At 50.1% G+C, this 16,031-nt stretch overlaps 22 non-coding genes and 1 pseudogene across 22 annotated transcripts; all 23 read left to right on the forward strand.

Annotated features, from left to right (window-relative positions):
• The first annotated feature begins 88 nt into the window (after positions 1 to 88).
• Positions 89 to 207, forward strand: LOC135620915 (5S ribosomal RNA). Its single transcript, XR_010490144.1, has one exon. It is a non-coding gene; the product is annotated as a 5S ribosomal RNA (ribosomal RNA).
• A 444-nt stretch (positions 208 to 651) lies between these two features.
• LOC135621171 (5S ribosomal RNA) lies at positions 652 to 770 on the forward strand. The gene has a single exon (XR_010490396.1). It is a non-coding gene; the product is annotated as a 5S ribosomal RNA (ribosomal RNA).
• Positions 771 to 1,256: 486 nt separating this feature from the next.
• LOC135620916 (5S ribosomal RNA) lies at positions 1,257 to 1,375 on the forward strand. The gene has a single exon (XR_010490145.1). It is a non-coding gene; the product is annotated as a 5S ribosomal RNA (ribosomal RNA).
• Positions 1,376 to 1,819: 444 nt separating this feature from the next.
• On the forward strand, positions 1,820 to 1,938 carry LOC135621172 (5S ribosomal RNA). Its single transcript, XR_010490397.1, has one exon. It is a non-coding gene; the product is annotated as a 5S ribosomal RNA (ribosomal RNA).
• Positions 1,939 to 2,424: 486 nt separating this feature from the next.
• LOC135620917 (5S ribosomal RNA) lies at positions 2,425 to 2,543 on the forward strand. Its single transcript, XR_010490146.1, has one exon. It is a non-coding gene; the product is annotated as a 5S ribosomal RNA (ribosomal RNA).
• Positions 2,544 to 2,987: 444 nt separating this feature from the next.
• On the forward strand, positions 2,988 to 3,106 carry LOC135621174 (5S ribosomal RNA). Its single transcript, XR_010490399.1, has one exon. It is a non-coding gene; the product is annotated as a 5S ribosomal RNA (ribosomal RNA).
• Positions 3,107 to 3,592: 486 nt separating this feature from the next.
• Positions 3,593 to 3,711, forward strand: LOC135620918 (5S ribosomal RNA). The gene has a single exon (XR_010490147.1). It is a non-coding gene; the product is annotated as a 5S ribosomal RNA (ribosomal RNA).
• Positions 3,712 to 4,190: 479 nt separating this feature from the next.
• On the forward strand, positions 4,191 to 4,309 carry LOC135621175 (5S ribosomal RNA). Its single transcript, XR_010490400.1, has one exon. It is a non-coding gene; the product is annotated as a 5S ribosomal RNA (ribosomal RNA).
• Positions 4,310 to 4,795: 486 nt separating this feature from the next.
• On the forward strand, positions 4,796 to 4,914 carry LOC135620919 (5S ribosomal RNA). The gene has a single exon (XR_010490148.1). It is a non-coding gene; the product is annotated as a 5S ribosomal RNA (ribosomal RNA).
• A 445-nt stretch (positions 4,915 to 5,359) lies between these two features.
• On the forward strand, positions 5,360 to 5,478 carry LOC135621038 (5S ribosomal RNA). The gene has a single exon (XR_010490264.1). It is a non-coding gene; the product is annotated as a 5S ribosomal RNA (ribosomal RNA).
• A 486-nt stretch (positions 5,479 to 5,964) lies between these two features.
• Positions 5,965 to 6,083, forward strand: LOC135620920 (5S ribosomal RNA). The gene has a single exon (XR_010490149.1). It is a non-coding gene; the product is annotated as a 5S ribosomal RNA (ribosomal RNA).
• Positions 6,084 to 6,528: 445 nt separating this feature from the next.
• LOC135621292 (5S ribosomal RNA) lies at positions 6,529 to 6,650 on the forward strand (annotated as a pseudogene).
• Positions 6,651 to 9,737: 3,087 nt separating this feature from the next.
• LOC135621029 (5S ribosomal RNA) lies at positions 9,738 to 9,856 on the forward strand. Its single transcript, XR_010490255.1, has one exon. It is a non-coding gene; the product is annotated as a 5S ribosomal RNA (ribosomal RNA).
• A 486-nt stretch (positions 9,857 to 10,342) lies between these two features.
• Positions 10,343 to 10,461, forward strand: LOC135621258 (5S ribosomal RNA). Its single transcript, XR_010490482.1, has one exon. It is a non-coding gene; the product is annotated as a 5S ribosomal RNA (ribosomal RNA).
• Positions 10,462 to 10,947: 486 nt separating this feature from the next.
• On the forward strand, positions 10,948 to 11,066 carry LOC135621196 (5S ribosomal RNA). The gene has a single exon (XR_010490421.1). It is a non-coding gene; the product is annotated as a 5S ribosomal RNA (ribosomal RNA).
• Positions 11,067 to 11,511: 445 nt separating this feature from the next.
• On the forward strand, positions 11,512 to 11,630 carry LOC135621013 (5S ribosomal RNA). The gene has a single exon (XR_010490241.1). It is a non-coding gene; the product is annotated as a 5S ribosomal RNA (ribosomal RNA).
• A 486-nt stretch (positions 11,631 to 12,116) lies between these two features.
• Positions 12,117 to 12,235, forward strand: LOC135621223 (5S ribosomal RNA). The gene has a single exon (XR_010490447.1). It is a non-coding gene; the product is annotated as a 5S ribosomal RNA (ribosomal RNA).
• A 486-nt stretch (positions 12,236 to 12,721) lies between these two features.
• LOC135621110 (5S ribosomal RNA) lies at positions 12,722 to 12,840 on the forward strand. Its single transcript, XR_010490336.1, has one exon. It is a non-coding gene; the product is annotated as a 5S ribosomal RNA (ribosomal RNA).
• Positions 12,841 to 13,326: 486 nt separating this feature from the next.
• Positions 13,327 to 13,445, forward strand: LOC135620804 (5S ribosomal RNA). Its single transcript, XR_010490036.1, has one exon. It is a non-coding gene; the product is annotated as a 5S ribosomal RNA (ribosomal RNA).
• A 486-nt stretch (positions 13,446 to 13,931) lies between these two features.
• On the forward strand, positions 13,932 to 14,050 carry LOC135621245 (5S ribosomal RNA). Its single transcript, XR_010490469.1, has one exon. It is a non-coding gene; the product is annotated as a 5S ribosomal RNA (ribosomal RNA).
• A 486-nt stretch (positions 14,051 to 14,536) lies between these two features.
• On the forward strand, positions 14,537 to 14,655 carry LOC135621134 (5S ribosomal RNA). The gene has a single exon (XR_010490360.1). It is a non-coding gene; the product is annotated as a 5S ribosomal RNA (ribosomal RNA).
• Positions 14,656 to 15,099: 444 nt separating this feature from the next.
• Positions 15,100 to 15,218, forward strand: LOC135620962 (5S ribosomal RNA). Its single transcript, XR_010490190.1, has one exon. It is a non-coding gene; the product is annotated as a 5S ribosomal RNA (ribosomal RNA).
• Positions 15,219 to 15,663: 445 nt separating this feature from the next.
• LOC135621051 (5S ribosomal RNA) lies at positions 15,664 to 15,782 on the forward strand. Its single transcript, XR_010490277.1, has one exon. It is a non-coding gene; the product is annotated as a 5S ribosomal RNA (ribosomal RNA).
• Positions 15,783 to 16,031: the final 249 nt, after the last annotated feature.

The raw sequence follows: 16,031 nt of genomic DNA on the forward strand, positions 1-16,031 counted from the left end.
GTCGGCCTCGTGGGCATCGGAGAGATCTGACAATGGCGATCCCGAGATCGTTCGAGAGTACAAAGGCGAGGGATGACGCACACAAAACGAGCGCGATCATACCAGCACTAAAGCACCGGATCCCATCAGAACTCCGAAGTTAAGCGTGCTTGTGCGAGAGTAGTACTTGGATGGGTGACCCCCTAGGAAGGTCTCGTGTTGCACTCTCTTTCAAGCTTTTCAATTTTTCCAGCATTATGGCCAACAATAAATATGTCAATAACATATAGCGGAGAATAATGAAATCATTATCTAAAAATTTCTTCATAAACATACAATGATCAGACATGGTTCTTGGATGGGTGACCCCCTGTTGCACTCGTTTTTGCGCCCCGAGCGGCCAAAACCTCTCCCGTCGACCTCCGAGGCGATGGTTTTGGGCCTCGGAATTTGCCGTGACAGCTACGCAGTCAGTCTCGTGGGGCTCGGAGAGAGCTTTCCGGAATGGGGCCGCAATGGCGATTCCGAGTTCGTTCGAGAAAGTCCCGACGATTTCGGCGCGCGCTTGCCGTGTCCGGTACGCGGTCGGCCTCGTGGGCATCGGAGAGATCTGACAATGGCGATCCCGAGATCGTTCGAGAGTACAAAGGCGAGCGACGACGCAGACAAAACGAGCGCGATCATACCAGCACTAAAGCATCGGATCCGAGCAGAACTCCGAAGTTAAGCGTGCTTGTGCGAGAGTAGTACTAGGATGGGTGACCCCCTGGGAAGTCCTCGTGTTGCACTCCTTTTTGCGCCCCGAGCGGCCAAAAAACTTACTTAAAACTCTCTTTCAAGCTTTTCAATTTTTCCAGCATTATGGCCAATAATAAATATGTCATTAACATATAGCAGGAGAATAATGAAATCATCATCTAAAAATTTCTTCATAAACACACAATGATCAGACACGGTTCTAGGATGGGTGACCCCCTGTTGCACTCCTTTTTGCGCCCCGAGCGGCCAAAACCTCTCCCGTCGACCTCCGAGGTGACGGTTTTGGGCCTCGGAATTTGCCGTGACCGCTACGCAGTCAGTCTCGTGGGGCTCGGAGAGAGCTTTCCGGAATGGGGCCGCAATGGCGATTCCGAGTTCGTTCGAGAAAGTCCCGACGGTTTCGGCGCGCGCTTGCCGTGTCCGGTACGCGGTCGGCCTCGTGGGCATCGGAGAGATCTGACAATGGCGATCCCGAGATCGTTCGAGAGTACAAAGGCGAGGGATGACGCACACAAAACGAGCGCGATCATACCAGCACTAAAGCACCGGATCCCATCAGAACTCCGAAGTTAAGCGTGCTTGTGCGAGAGTAGTACTTGGATGGGTGACCCCCTAGGAAGGTCTCGTGTTGCACTCTCTTTAAAGCTTTTCAATTTTTCCAGCATTATGGCCAACAATAAATATGTCAATAACATATAGCGGAGAATAATGAAATCATTATCTAAAAATTTCTTCATAAACATACAATGATCAGACATGGTTCTTGGATGGGTGACCCCCTGTTGCACTCGTTTTTGCGCCCCGAGCGGCCAAAACCTCTCCCGTCGACCTCCGAGGCGATGGTTTTGGGCCTCGGAATTTGCCGTGACAGCTACGCAGTCAGTCTCGTGGGGCTCGGAGAGAGCTTTCCGGAATGGGGCCGCAATGGCGATTCCGAGTTCGTTCGAGAAAGTCCCGACGATTTCGGCGCGCGCTTGCCGTGTCCGGTACGCGGTCGGCCTCGTGGGCATCGGAGAGATCTGACAATGGCGATCCCGAGATCGTTCGAGAGTACAAAGGCGAGCGACGACGCAGACAAAACGAGCGCGATCATACCAGCACTAAAGCATCGGATCCGAGCAGAACTCCGAAGTTAAGCGTGCTTGTGCGAGAGTAGTACTAGGATGGGTGACCCCCTGGGAAGTCCTCGTGTTGCACTCCTTTTTGCGCCCCGAGCGGCCAAAAAACTTACTTAAAACTCTCTTTCAAGCTTTTCAATTTTTCCAGCATTATGGCCAATAATAAATATGTCATTAACATATAGCAGGAGAATAATGAAATCATCATCTAAAAATTTCTTCATAAACACACAATGATCAGACACGGTTCTAGGATGGGTGACCCCCTGTTGCACTCCTTTTTGCGCCCCGAGCGGCCAAAACCTCTCCCGTCGACCTCCGAGGTGACGGTTTTGGGCCTCGGAATTTGCCGTGACCGCTACGCAGTCAGTCTCGTGGGGCTCGGAGAGAGCTTTCCGGAATGGGGCCGCAATGGCGATTCCGAGTTCGTTCGAGAAAGTCCCGACGGTTTCGGCGCGCGCTTGCCGTGTCCGGTACGCGGTCGGCCTCGTGGGCATCGGAGAGATCTGACAATGGCGATCCCGAGATCGTTCGAGAGTACAAAGGCGAGGGATGACGCACACAAAACGAGCGCGATCATACCAGCACTAAAGCACCGGATCCCATCAGAACTCCGAAGTTAAGCGTGCTTGTGCGAGAGTAGTACTTGGATGGGTGACCCCCTAGGAAGGTCTCGTGTTGCACTCTCTTTCAAGCTTTTCAATTTTTCCAGCATTATGGCCAACAATAAATATGTCAATAACATATAGCGGAGAATAATGAAATCATTATCTAAAAATTTCTTCATAAACATACAATGATCAGACATGGTTCTTGGATGGGTGACCCCCTGTTGCACTCGTTTTTGCGCCCCGAGCGGCCAAAACCTCTCCCGTCGACCTCCGAGGCGATGGTTTTGGGCCTCGGAATTTGCCGTGACAGCTACGCAGTCAGTCTCGTGGGGCTCGGAGAGAGCTTTCCGGAATGGGGCCGCAATGGCGATTCCGAGTTCGTTCGAGAAAGTCCCGACGATTTCGGCGCGCGCTTGCCGTGTCCGGTACGCGGTCGGCCTCGTGGGCATCGGAGAGATCTGACAATGGCGATCCCGAGATCGTTCGAGAGTACAAAGGCGAGCGACGACGCAGACAAAACGAGCGCGATCATACCAGCACTAAAGCATCGGATCCGAGCAGAACTCCGAAGTTAAGCGTGCTTGTGCGAGAGTAGTACTAGGATGGGTGACCCCCTGGGAAGTCCTCGTGTTGCACTCCTTTTTGCGCCCCGAGCGGCCAAAAAACTTACTTAAAACTCTCTTTCAAGCTTTTCAATTTTTCCAGCATTATGGCCAATAATAAATATGTCATTAACATATAGCAGGAGAATAATGAAATCATCATCTAAAAATTTCTTCATAAACACACAATGATCAGACACGGTTCTAGGATGGGTGACCCCCTGTTGCACTCCTTTTTGCGCCCCGAGCGGCCAAAACCTCTCCCGTCGACCTCCGAGGTGACGGTTTTGGGCCTCGGAATTTGCCGTGACCGCTACGCAGTCAGTCTCGTGGGGCTCGGAGAGAGCTTTCCGGAATGGGGCCGCAATGGCGATTCCGAGTTCGTTCGAGAAAGTCCCGACGGTTTCGGCGCGCGCTTGCCGTGTCCGGTACGCGGTCGGCCTCGTGGGCATCGGAGAGATCTGACAATGGCGATCCCGAGATCGTTCGAGAGTACAAAGGCGAGGGATGACGCACACAAAACGAGCGCGATCATACCAGCACTAAAGCACCGGATCCCATCAGAACTCCGAAGTTAAGCGTGCTTGTGCGAGAGTAGTACTTGGATGGGTGACCCCCTAGGAAGGTCTCGTGTTGCACTCTCTTTCAAGCTTTTCAATTTTTCCAGCATTATGGCCAACAATAAATATGTCAATAACATATAGCGGAGAATAATGAAATCATTATCTAAAAATTTCTTCATAAACATACAATGATCAGACATGGTTCTTGGATGGGTGACCCCCTGTTGCACTCGTTTTTGCGCCCCGAGCGGCCAAAACCTCTCCCGTCTTTTTGCGCCCCGAGCGGCCAAAACCTCTCCCGTCGACCTCCGAGGCGATGGTTTTGGGCCTCGGAATTTGCCGTGACAGCTACGCAGTCAGTCTCGTGGGGCTCGGAGAGAGCTTTCCGGAATGGGGCCGCAATGGCGATTCCGAGTTCGTTCGAGAAAGTCCCGACGATTTCGGCGCGCGCTTGCCGTGTCCGGTACGCGGTCGGCCTCGTGGGCATCGGAGAGATCTGACAATGGCGATCCCGAGATCGTTCGAGAGTACAAAGGCGAGCGACGACGCAGACAAAACGAGCGCGATCATACCAGCACTAAAGCATCGGATCCGAGCAGAACTCCGAAGTTAAGCGTGCTTGTGCGAGAGTAGTACTAGGATGGGTGACCCCCTGGGAAGTCCTCGTGTTGCACTCCTTTTTGCGCCCCGAGCGGCCAAAAAACTTACTTAAAACTCTCTTTCAAGCTTTTCAATTTTTCCAGCATTATGGCCAATAATAAATATGTCATTAACATATAGCAGGAGAATAATGAAATCATCATCTAAAAATTTCTTCATAAACACACAATGATCAGACACGGTTCTAGGATGGGTGACCCCCTGTTGCACTCCTTTTTGCGCCCCGAGCGGCCAAAACCTCTCCCGTCGACCTCCGAGGTGACGGTTTTGGGCCTCGGAATTTGCCGTGACCGCTACGCAGTCAGTCTCGTGGGGCTCGGAGAGAGCTTTCCGGAATGGGGCCGCAATGGCGATTCCGAGTTCGTTCGAGAAAGTCCCGACGGTTTCGGCGCGCGCTTGCCGTGTCCGGTACGCGGTCGGCCTCGTGGGCATCGGAGAGATCTGACAATGGCGATCCCGAGATCGTTCGAGAGTACAAAGGCGAGGGATGACGCACACAAAACGAGCGCGATCATACCAGCACTAAAGCACCGGATCCCATCAGAACTCCGAAGTTAAGCGTGCTTGTGCGAGAGTAGTACTTGGATGGGTGACCCCCTAGGAAGGTCTCGTGTTGCACTCTCTTTCAAGCTTTTCAATTTTTCCAGCATTATGGCCAACAATAAATATGTCAATAACATATAGCAGGAGAATAATGAAATCATTATCTAAAAATTTCTTCATAAACATACAATGATCAGACATGGTTCTTGGATGGGTGACCCCCTGTTGCACTCGTTTTTGCGCCCCGAGCGGCCAAAACCTCTCCCGTCGACCTCCGAGGCGATGGTTTTGGGCCTCGGAATTTGCCGTGACAGCTACGCAGTCAGTCTCGTGGGGCTCGGAGAGAGCTTTCCGGAATGGGGCCGCAATGGCGATTCCGAGTTCGTTCGAGAAAGTCCCGACGATTTCGGCGCGCGCTTGCCGTGTCCGGTACGCGGTCGGCCTCGTGGGCATCGGAGAGATCTGACAATGGCGATCCCGAGATCGTTCGAGAGTACAAAGGCGAGCGACGACGCAGACAAAACGAGCGCGATCATACCAGCACTAAAGCATCGGATCCGATCAGAACTCCGAAGTTAAGCGTGCTTGTGCGAGAGTAGTACTAGGATGGGTGACCCCCTGGGAAGTCCTCGTGTTGCACTCCTTTTTGCGCCCCGAGCGGCCAAAAAACTTACTTAAAACTCTCTTTCAAGCTTTTCAATTTTTCCAGCATTATGGCCAACAATAAATATGTCATTAACATATAGCAGGAGAATAATGAAATCATCATCTAAAAATTTCTTCATAAACACACAATGATCAGACACGGTTCTAGGATGGGTGACCCCCTGTTGCACTCCTTTTTGCGCCCCGAGCGGCCAAAACCTCTCCCGTCGACCTCCGAGGTGACGGTTTTGGGCCTCGGAATTTGCCGTGACCGCTACGCAGTCAGTCTCGTGGGGCTCGGAGAGAGCTTTCCGGAATGGGGCCGCAATGGCGATTCCGAGTTCGTTCGAGAAAGTCCCGACGGTTTCGGCGCGCGCTTACCGTGTCCGGTACGCGGTCGGCCTCGTGGGCATCGGAGAGATCTGACAATGGCGATCCCGAGATCGTTCGAGAGTACAAAGGCGAGGGATGACGCACACAAAACGAGCGCGATCATACCAGCACTAAAGCACCGGATCCCATCAGAACTCCGAAGTTAAGCGTGCTTGTGCGAGAGTAGTACTTGGATGGGTGACCCCCTAGGAAGGTCTCGTGTTGCACTCTCTTTCAAGCTTTTCAATTTTTCCAGCATTATGGCCAACAATAAATATGTCATTAACATATAGCAGGAGAATAATGAAATCATTATCTAAAAATTTCTTCATAAACATACAATGATCAGACATGGTTCTTGGATGGGTGACCCCCTGTTGCACTCGTTTTTGCGCCCCGAGCGGCCAAAACCTTTCCCGTCGACCTCCGAGGCGATGGTTTTGGGCCTCGGAATTTGTCGTGACCGCTACGCTGTCAGTCTCGTGTGGCTCGGAGAGAGCTTTCCGGAATGGGGCCGCAATAGCGATTCCGAGTTCGTTCGAGAAAGTCCCGATGGTTTCGGCGCGCGCTTGCCGTGTCCGGTACGCGGTCGGCCTCGTGGGCATCGGAGAGATCCGACAATGGCGATTCCGAGATCGTTCGAGAGTACAAAGGCGAGGGACGATGCACATAAAATGAATTAGATCATACCAGCACTAAAGCACTGGATCCCATCAGAACTCCGAAGTTAAGCGTGCTTGGGCGAGAGTAGTACTAGGATGGGTGACCCCCTAGGTGTTGAATCTCGTATTTTGATGATGAAACTACTTGATATATGTTTATGATTTAATCTGCGTTTTGAGTGACGCAGGATGCTTCGATCAGGATGAGACAATTAAAGCAGGAAAATCATGTTGTGCCGAAGGAACATGTCAGAAGATTGGACGTCGGGCCGGTGGATCGGTCGACGTATCGACAGAAGGCTTCGGGCCGTGGACTCGGGCATCGGGCCAAGAAGAGCGGGTATTGTGCCAAGGATATCGGAGTTGCGGAGTCAACTGGCCGATTGGGCAATAGGCTGCAGAAGAGGACGATGCGCCGAAGAATCGGACGAAGCGTCGAGGGACCAATGACATGTCGGACAACTTGGTTAATTGCTTAGGATTAATTGTCTCGATCGAAGTTTTGATTTGGTGTGCAGGATTAACTACGATAAGAGTAAGACAAGCAGCAGGTGTTGCGCCGGAGTCAAGATCATGATCACGTTGGGAGTTCGAGAGTTCGACGGAAGTTCGGACGGTCGTCGGAGGTTCAGCGAGAACAGATCCGAGAAGTCCAGAAGCTTGCCAAGCGAAGCTCGTCGGAACTCGCCAAGTGGATCGTCGCAAAGTCCAGGAGTATGCCGGATGTCCGCAGAAGGATCACCGAGGGTTTATCGGATGATCGACGGAAGTTGGCCGGAAACTCGCCGGAAGAAGCGATTGACGCATCGGAGCAAAGCTGCAAAAGTTGTCTTAGAGTTAATCGTAGTTAGCATGATGATTAAGCATGAAAATGGGAGGTGATCCCATTAGCTTAATCTTGGGGCAATTGGGCCTCTGAAAAGATTCAAATTGGGCCGAATGGAGCGAACCATTCGGACCCTGATTGCACCAGGAGGTGCAACCGCCCCAGCCAGGAGGTGCAACCGCCAGGGCTGCGAGGTTGGGAGGTGCAATCGCCCCAGCCAAGAGGTGCAACCGCCCAGAGCTCAGTCTTCGAGCTAGACTGGGCGGTGCAACCTCCTCTGTCAAGAGGTAGCACCGCCAGAGCTCAAGTTTCGAGCTCTGCCAGGCGATGCAACCACCGAGCTCAGTCTTCGAGCTCTGGCAGAGAGGTGTATCAGCCTGAGCTCAGTCTCGAGCTCTGCCAGGTGATGCAACCACCAAGCTCAGTCTTCGAGCTCTGGCAGAGAGGTGCATCAGCCTGAGCTCAGTTTCGAGCTCTGCCAGGTGATGCAACCACCAAGCTCAGATTTCGAGCTCTGCCAGGTGATGCAACCACCGAGCTCAGTCTTCGAGCTCTGCCAAGTGATGCAACCATCGAGCTCAGTCTTTGAGCTCTGGCAGAGAGGAGCAATCGCCTGAGCTCAGTCTTCGAGCTCTGCCAGGCGGTGCCACCTCTCCAGTCAAGAGGTGCAACCGCCTGATCCCAGAATTCTGGGATTTGATCGATTTGATCGTTTTGAGCTCGAATTTTGAATTGGGTTGGGGCCTATAAATACCCCACCCATTCAGCACTGAAAAGATACAGACCTACACCGAAATCTTGATCTTTTCTGTGATTCTAAGAGCTCAAAAGTGTTGTAAAGCCTTTAAGTCTCCTCCTTCTGTTCTTCAAGTTTTCAGTTGTAAAGTGAGGAGAGAAAGGTCTGTAAAGGGTTGTCTCCTAAGCCCGTCAAAAGGAGTGAATCTGTAAGAGGGTAGTTGGCCTTCGCCTATTGAAGGAAGGCCCCTAGTTGACGTCGGCAACCTCGTCGGTGGAGGAAGCCAAAAGTGGAGTAGGTCAAGGCTGACCGAACCACTCTAAATTTCTGGTTTGAGTTTATTTTTGAGCACTCTATCATTACTGCAAACCTCCTTCATTACTACTGCTCTCTGCGCTTTCACAAACAAGTTCTAAGTGCTGTTCTTCCGAATCTGCATTCAGACGTAAATTCGTATTTTCATACATTACAGTTTACGTTTACGTTTGATTCTGCAGAACTGTCTTCCGTGCTTTTACGAACGAGCTTCTTTGCAGTTTACACTTACATTTTGATCCTATTGATAACTGCAAACTGTCCTCTACGATTTTACGAACGAGTTTCAACATTTAGACGTAAAACTGCATTCAGACGTAAATCGGCTTTCCTCGTACAATCATCAGATCTCAGTTCACGTTTACGTCTTGATTTCAACTACATACTGCCTTCTGCGAGTATACAAATGAGTTTCAAAGTTTAGACGTAAATCTGCGTCTAGACGTAAAACTGCGTTTAGACGTAAATCTACGTTTAGACGTAAATCTGAGTTTAGACGTAAATCTGAGTTTAGACGTAAATCTGCGTTTAGACGTAAAACTGCGTTTAGACGTAAATCTGCGTTTAGACGTAAATCTGCATTTAGACGTAAAACTGCGTTTAGACGTAAATCTGAGTTTAGACGTAAATCTGCGTTTAGACGTAAAACTGCGTTTAGACGTAAATCTGCGTTTAGACGTAAATCTGCGTTTAGACGTAAAACTGCGTTTAGACGTAAATCTGAGTTTAGACGTAAACTGCGCTTAGACGCAAAACTGCGCTTAGACGCAATCTGCGCTTAGACGCAAACTGCACTTAGATACAAACTGAGAATTTGCTTTTGCATCATAATAGTTTTTGAACGAACGCAGCTTTTGGTTTTTAATCGCTGTAAGATTTCCGCTGCACTAATTCACCCCCACCCTCTTAGTGCTCTCGATCCTAACACTAGGAAGGCCTTGTGTTGCACTCTCTTTTAAGCTTTTCAATTTTTCCAGCATTATGGCCAACAATAAATATGTCATTAACATATAGTAGGAGAATAATTAAATCATCATCTAAAAATTTCTTCATAAACATACAATGATCAGACATGGTTCTAGGATGGGTGATCCCCTGTTGCACTCGTTTTTGGGCCTCGGAATTTGCCGTGACCGCTACGCATTCGGTCTCATGGGGCTCGGAGAGAGCTTTCCGGAATGGGGCTGCAATAGCGATTCCGAGTTCGTTCGAGAAAGTCCCGATGGTTTCGGCGCGCGCTTGCCGTGTCCGGTACGCGGTCAGCCTCGTGGGCATCGGAGATATCCGATAATGGCGATTCCAAGATCGTTCGAGAGTACAAAGGCGAGGGTCGATGCACACAAAACGAATGCGATCATACCAGCACTAAAGCACCGGATCCTATCAGATCTCCGAAGTTAAGCGTGCTTGGGCGAGAGTTGTACCAGGATGTGTGACCCCCTGGGAAGTCCTCGTGTTGCACTCCTTTTTGCACCCCGAGCGGCCAAAAGACTTACTTAAAACTCTCTTTTAAGCTTTTCAATTTTTCCAGCATTATGGCCAACAATAAATATGTCATTAACAAATAGCAGGAGAATAATGAAATCATCATCTAAAAATTTTTTCATAAACATACAATGATCAGACATGGTTCTAGGATGGGTGACCCCCTGTTGCACTCGTTTTTGCGCCCCGAGCGGCCAAAACCTATCCCATCGACCTCCGAGGCGATGGTTTTGGGCCTCGGAATTTGCCGTGACCACTACGCATTCGGTCTCGTGGTGCTCGGAGAGAGCTTTCCGGAATGGGGCTGCAATAGCGATTCCGAGTTCGTTCGAGAAAGTCGCGATGGTTTCGGCGCGCGCTTGCCGTGTCCAGTACGCAGTCAGCCTCGTGGGCATCGGAGAGATCCGACTACGGTGATTCCAAGATCGTTCGAGAGTACAAAGGCGCGGGACGATGCACACAAAACGAATGCGATCATACCAGCACAAAAGGACCGGATCCCATCAGATCTCCGAAGTTAAGCGTGCTTGGGCTAGAGTAGTACCAGGATGTGTGACCCCTTGGGAAGTCCTCCTGTTGCACTCCTTTTTGCACCCCGAGCGGCCAAAAGACGTACTTAAAACTCTCTTTTAAGCTTTTCAATTTTTCCAACATTTTGGCCAACAATAAATATGTCATTAACATATAGCAGGAGAATAATGAAATCATCATCTAAAAATTTCTTCATAAACATACAATGATCAGACATGGTTCTTGGATGGGTGACCCCCTGTTGCACTCGTTTTTGCGCCCCGAGTGGCCAAAACCTCTCCCGTCGACCTCCGAGGCGATGGTTTTGGGCCTCGGAATTTGTCGTGACCGCTACGCAGCCAGTCTCGTGGGGCTCAGAGAGAGCTTTCCGGAATGAAGCCGCAATAGTGATTCCGAGTTCGTTCGAGAAAGTACCGATGGTTTCGGCACGCGCTTGCCGTGTCCGATACGCGGTCAGTCTCGTGGGCATCGGAGAGATCCGACAATGGCGATTCCGAGATCGTTCGAGAGTACAAAGGCGAGGGACGACGCACATAAAATGAATGAGATCATACCAGCACTAAAGCACTCGATCCCATCAGAACTCCGAAGTTAAGCGTGTTTGGGCGAGAGTAGTACTAGGATGGGTGACCCCCTAGGAAGGCCTCGTGTTGCACTCTCTTTTAAGCTTTTCAATATTTTCAGCATTATGGCCAACAATAAATATGTCATTAACATATAGTAGGAGAATAATTAAATCATCATCTAAAAATTTCTTCATAAACATACAATGACCAGACATGGTTCTAGGATGGGTGACCCCCTGTTGCACTCGTTTTTACGCCCCGAGCGGCCAAAACCTCTCCCGATGACCTCCGAGGCGATGGTTTTGGGCCTCGGAATTTGCGGTGACTGCTACGCATTCGGTCTCATGGGGCTCGGAGAGAGCTTTCCGGAATGGGGCTGCAATAGCGATTCCGAGTTCGTTCGAGAAAGTCTCGATGGTTTCGGCGCGTGCTTGCCGTGTCCGGTACGCGGTCTGCCTCGTGGGCATCGGAGAGATCCGACAATGGCGATTCCAAGATCGTTCGAGAGTACAAATGCGAGGGACAATGCACACAAAACGAATGCGATCATACCAGCACTAAAGCACCGGATCCCATCAGATCTCCGAAGTTAAGCGTGCTTGGGCGAGAGTAGTACCAGGATGTGTGACCCCTTGGGAAGTCCTCATGTTGCACTCCTTTTTGCACCCCGAGCGGCCAAAAGACTTACTTAAAACTCTCTTTTAATCTTTTCAATTTTTCCAGCATTATGGCCAACAATAAATATGTCATTAACAAATAGCAGGAGAATAATGAAATCATCATCTAAAAATTTCTTCATAAACATACAATGATCAGACATGGTTCTAGGATGGCTGACCCCCTGTTGCACTCATTTTTATGCCCCGAGCGGCCAAAACCTCTCCCGTCGACCTCCGAGGCGATGGTTTTGGGCCTCGGAATTTGCCGTGACCGCTACGCATTCGGTCTCGTGGGGCTCGGAGAGAGCTTTCCGGAATGGGGCTGCAATAGCGATTACGAGTTCGTTCAAGAAAGTCCCGATGGTTTCGGCGCGCGCTTGCCGTGTCCGGTACGCGGTCAGCCTCGTGGGCATCGTAGTGATCCGACAATGGCGATTCCAAGATCGTTCGAGGGTACAAAGGCGAGGGACGATGCACACAAAATGAATGCGATCATACAAGCACTAAAGCACCGGATCCCATCAGATCTCCAAAGTTAAGCGTACGTGGGCGAGAGTAGTACTAGGATGTGTGACCCCCTGGGAATTCCTCGTGTTGCACTCCTTTTTGCACCCCGAGCGGCCAAAAGACTTACTTAAAACTCTCTTTTAAGCTTTTCAATTTTTCCAGCATTATGGCCAACAATAAATATGTCATTAACAAATAGCAGGAGAATAATGAAATCATCATCTAAAAATTTCTTCATAAACATACAATGATCAGACATGGTTCTAGGATGGGTGACCCCCTGTTGCACTCATTTTTGCGCCCCGAGCGGCCAAAACCTCTCCCGTCGACCACCGAGGCGATGGTTTTGGGCCTGGGAATATACCGTGACTGCGACGCATTCGGTCTCGTGGGGCTCGGAGAGAGCTTTCCGGAATGGGGCTGCAATAGCGATTCCGAGTTCGTTCGAGAAAGTCCCGATGGTTTCGGCGCGAGCTTGCCGTGTCCGGTACGCGGTCATCCTCGTGGGCATCGGAGAGATCCGGCAATGGCGATTCTAAGTTCGTTCGAGAGTACAAATGCGAGGGACAATGCACACAAAATGAATGCGATCATACCAGCACTAAAGCTCCGGATCCCATCAGATCTCAGTAGTTAAGCGTGCTTGGGCGAGAGTAGTACCAGGATGTGTGACCCCCTGGGAAGTCCTCGTGTTGCACTCCTTTTTGCACCCCGAGCGGCCAAAAGACTTACTTAAAACTCTCTTTTAAGCTTTTCAATTTTTCCAGCATTATGGCCAACAATAAATATGTCATTAACAAAGAGCAGGAGAATAATAAAATCATCATCTAAAAATTACTTCATAAACATACAATGATCAGACATGGTTCTAGGATGGGTGACCCCCTGTTGCACTCGTTTTTGCGCCCCAAGCGGCCAAAACCTCTCCCGTCGACCTCCGAGGCGATGGTTTTGGGCCTCGGAATTTGCCGTGACCGCTACGCATTCGGTCTCATGGGGCTCGGAGAGAGCTTTCCGGAATGGGGCTGCAATAGCGATTCCGAGTTCGTTCGAGAAAGTCCCGATGGTTTCGGTGCGCGCTTGCCGTGTCCGGTACGCGGTCAGCCTCGTGGGCATCAGAGAGATCCGACAATGGCAATTCCAAGATCGTTCGAGAGTACAAAGGTGAGGGACGATGCACAAAAAACGAATGCGATCATACCAGCACTAAAGCACCGGATCCCATCAGATCTCCGAAGTTAAGCGTGCTTGGGCGAGAGTAGTACCAGGATGTGTGACCCCCTGGGAAGTCCTCGTGTTGCACTCCTTTTTGCACCCCGAGCGGCCAAAAGACTTACTTAAAACTCTCTTTTAAGCTTTTCAATTTTTCCAGCATTATGGCCAACAATAAATATGTCATTAACAAATATCAGGAGAATAATGAAATCATCATCTAAAAATTTCTTCATAAACATACAATGATCAGACATGGTTCTAGGATGGGTGACCCCCTGTTGCACTCGTTTTTGCGCCCCGAGCGGCCAAAACCTCTCCCGTCGACCTCCGAGGCGATGGTTTTGGGCCTCGGAATATGCCGTGACCGCTACGCATTCGGTCTCGTGGGGCTCGGAGAGAGCTTTCCGGAATGGGGCTGCAATAGCGATTCCGAGTTCGTTCGAGAAAGTCCCGATGGTTTCGGCGCGCACTTGCCGTGTCCGGTACGCGGTCAGCCTCGTGGGCATCGGAGAGATCCGACAATGGCGATTCCAAGATCGTTCGAGAGTACAAAGGCGAGGGACGATGCACACAAAACGAATGCGATCATACCTGCACTAAATCACCGGATCCCATCAGATCTCCGAAGTTAAGCGTGCTTGGGCGAGAGTAGTACCATGATGTGTGACCCCCTGGGAAGTCCTCGTGTTCAACTCCTTTTTGCACCCCGAGCGGCCAAAAGACTTACTTAAAACTCTCTTTTAAGCTTTTCAATTTTTCCAACATTTTGGCCAACAATAAATATGTCATTAACATATAGCAGGAGAATAATGAAATCATCATCTAAAAATTTCTTCATAAACATACAATGATCAGACATGGTTCTTGGATGGGTGACCCCCTGTTGCACTCGTTTTTGCGCCCCGAGCGGCCAAAACCTCTCCCGTCGACCACCGAGGCGATGGTTTTGGGCCTCGAAATTTGTCATGACCGCTACGCAGTCAATCTCGTGGGGCTCGTAGAGAGCTTTCCGGAATGAAGCCGCAATAGCGATTCCGAGTTCGTTCGAGAAAGTCCCAATGGTTTCGGCGCGCGCTTGCCGTGTCCGGTACGCGGTCGGCCTCGTGGGCATCGGAGAGATCCGACAATGGCGATTCTGAGATCGTTCGAGAGTACAAAGGCGAGGGACGACACACATAAAATGAATGAGATCATACTAGCACTAAAGCACTGGATCCCATCAGAACTCCGAAGTAAAGCGTGCTTGGGCGAGAGTAGTACTAAGATGGGTGACCCCCTAGGAAGGTCTCGTGTTGCACTCTCTTTTAAGCTTTTCAATTTTTTCAGCATTATGGCCAACAATAAATATGTTATTAACATATAGTAGGAGAATAATTAAATCATCATCTAAAAATTTCTTCATAAATATACAATGATCAGACAAGGTTCTTGGATGGGTGACCCCTTGTTGCACTCGTTTTTGCGCCCCGAGCGGCCAAAACCCCTCCCGTCGACCTCTGAGGCGATGATTTTGGGCCTCGGAATTTGCCACGACCGCTACGTAGTCGGTCTCGTGGGGCACGGAGAGAGCTTTCCGGAATGGGGCCGCAATAGCGCTTCCGAGTTCGTTCGAGAAAGTCCCGATGGTTTTGCCTCGCGCTTGCCGTGTCCGATACGCGGTCGGCCTCGTGGGATCCGAGATATTTGACAATGGTGATTCCAAGATCGTTCAAGAGTACATCGGCAAGGGATGACACACACAAAATGAGTGCGATCATACCAACACTAAAGCACCGGATCCCATCAGAACTCCGAAGTAAAGCATGCTTGGGCGAGAGTAGTACTAGGATGGGTTACCCCCTGGGAAGGCCTCGTGTTGCACTCTTTTTTAAGATTTTCAATTTTTCCAGCATTATGTCCAACAATAAATATGTCATTAACATATAGCAGGAGAATAATGAAATCATTATATAAAAATTTCTTCATAAACATACAATGATCAGACATGGTTCTTGGATGGGTGACCCCCTGTTGTACTCGTTTTTGTGCCCCGAGCGGCCAAAACCTCTCCCGTCGACCACCGAGGCGATGGTTTTGGGCCTCAGAATTTGTCGTGACCTCTATGTAGTCAGTCTCGTGGGGCTCGGAGAAAGCTTTCCGGAATGGGGCCGCAATAGCGATTCCAAGTTCGTTCGAGAAAGTCCCGATGGTTTCGGCGCGCGCTTGCCGTGTCCGGTACGCAGTCGGCCTCGTGGGCATCGGAGAGATCCGACAATGGCGATTCCGAGATCGTTCGAGAGTACAAAGGCAAGGGACGACGCACATAAAATGAATGAGATCATACCAGCACTAAAGCACTGGATCCCATCAGAACTCCGAAGATAAGCGTGCTTGGGCGAGAGTAGTACTAGGATGGGTGACCCCCTAGGAAGGCCTCGTGTTGCACTCTCTATTAGGCTTTTCAATTTTTCCAGCATTATGGCCAACAATAAATATGTCATTAACATATAGTAGGAGAATAATTAAATCATCATCTAAAAATTTCTTCATAAACATACAATGATCAGACATGGTTCTTGGATGGGTGACCCCCTGTTGCATTCGTTTTTGCGCCCCGAGCGGCCAAAACCTCTCCCGTCGACCTCCGAGGCGATGGTTTTGGGCCTGGGAATATACCGTGACTGCGACGCATTCGGTC

The sequence above is a fragment of the Musa acuminata genome, chromosome BXJ2-8, assembly GCF_036884655.1.
Source record: "Musa acuminata AAA Group cultivar baxijiao chromosome BXJ2-8, Cavendish_Baxijiao_AAA, whole genome shotgun sequence".
In the NCBI taxonomy this organism is placed as follows: domain Eukaryota; kingdom Viridiplantae; phylum Streptophyta; class Magnoliopsida; order Zingiberales; family Musaceae; genus Musa; species Musa acuminata.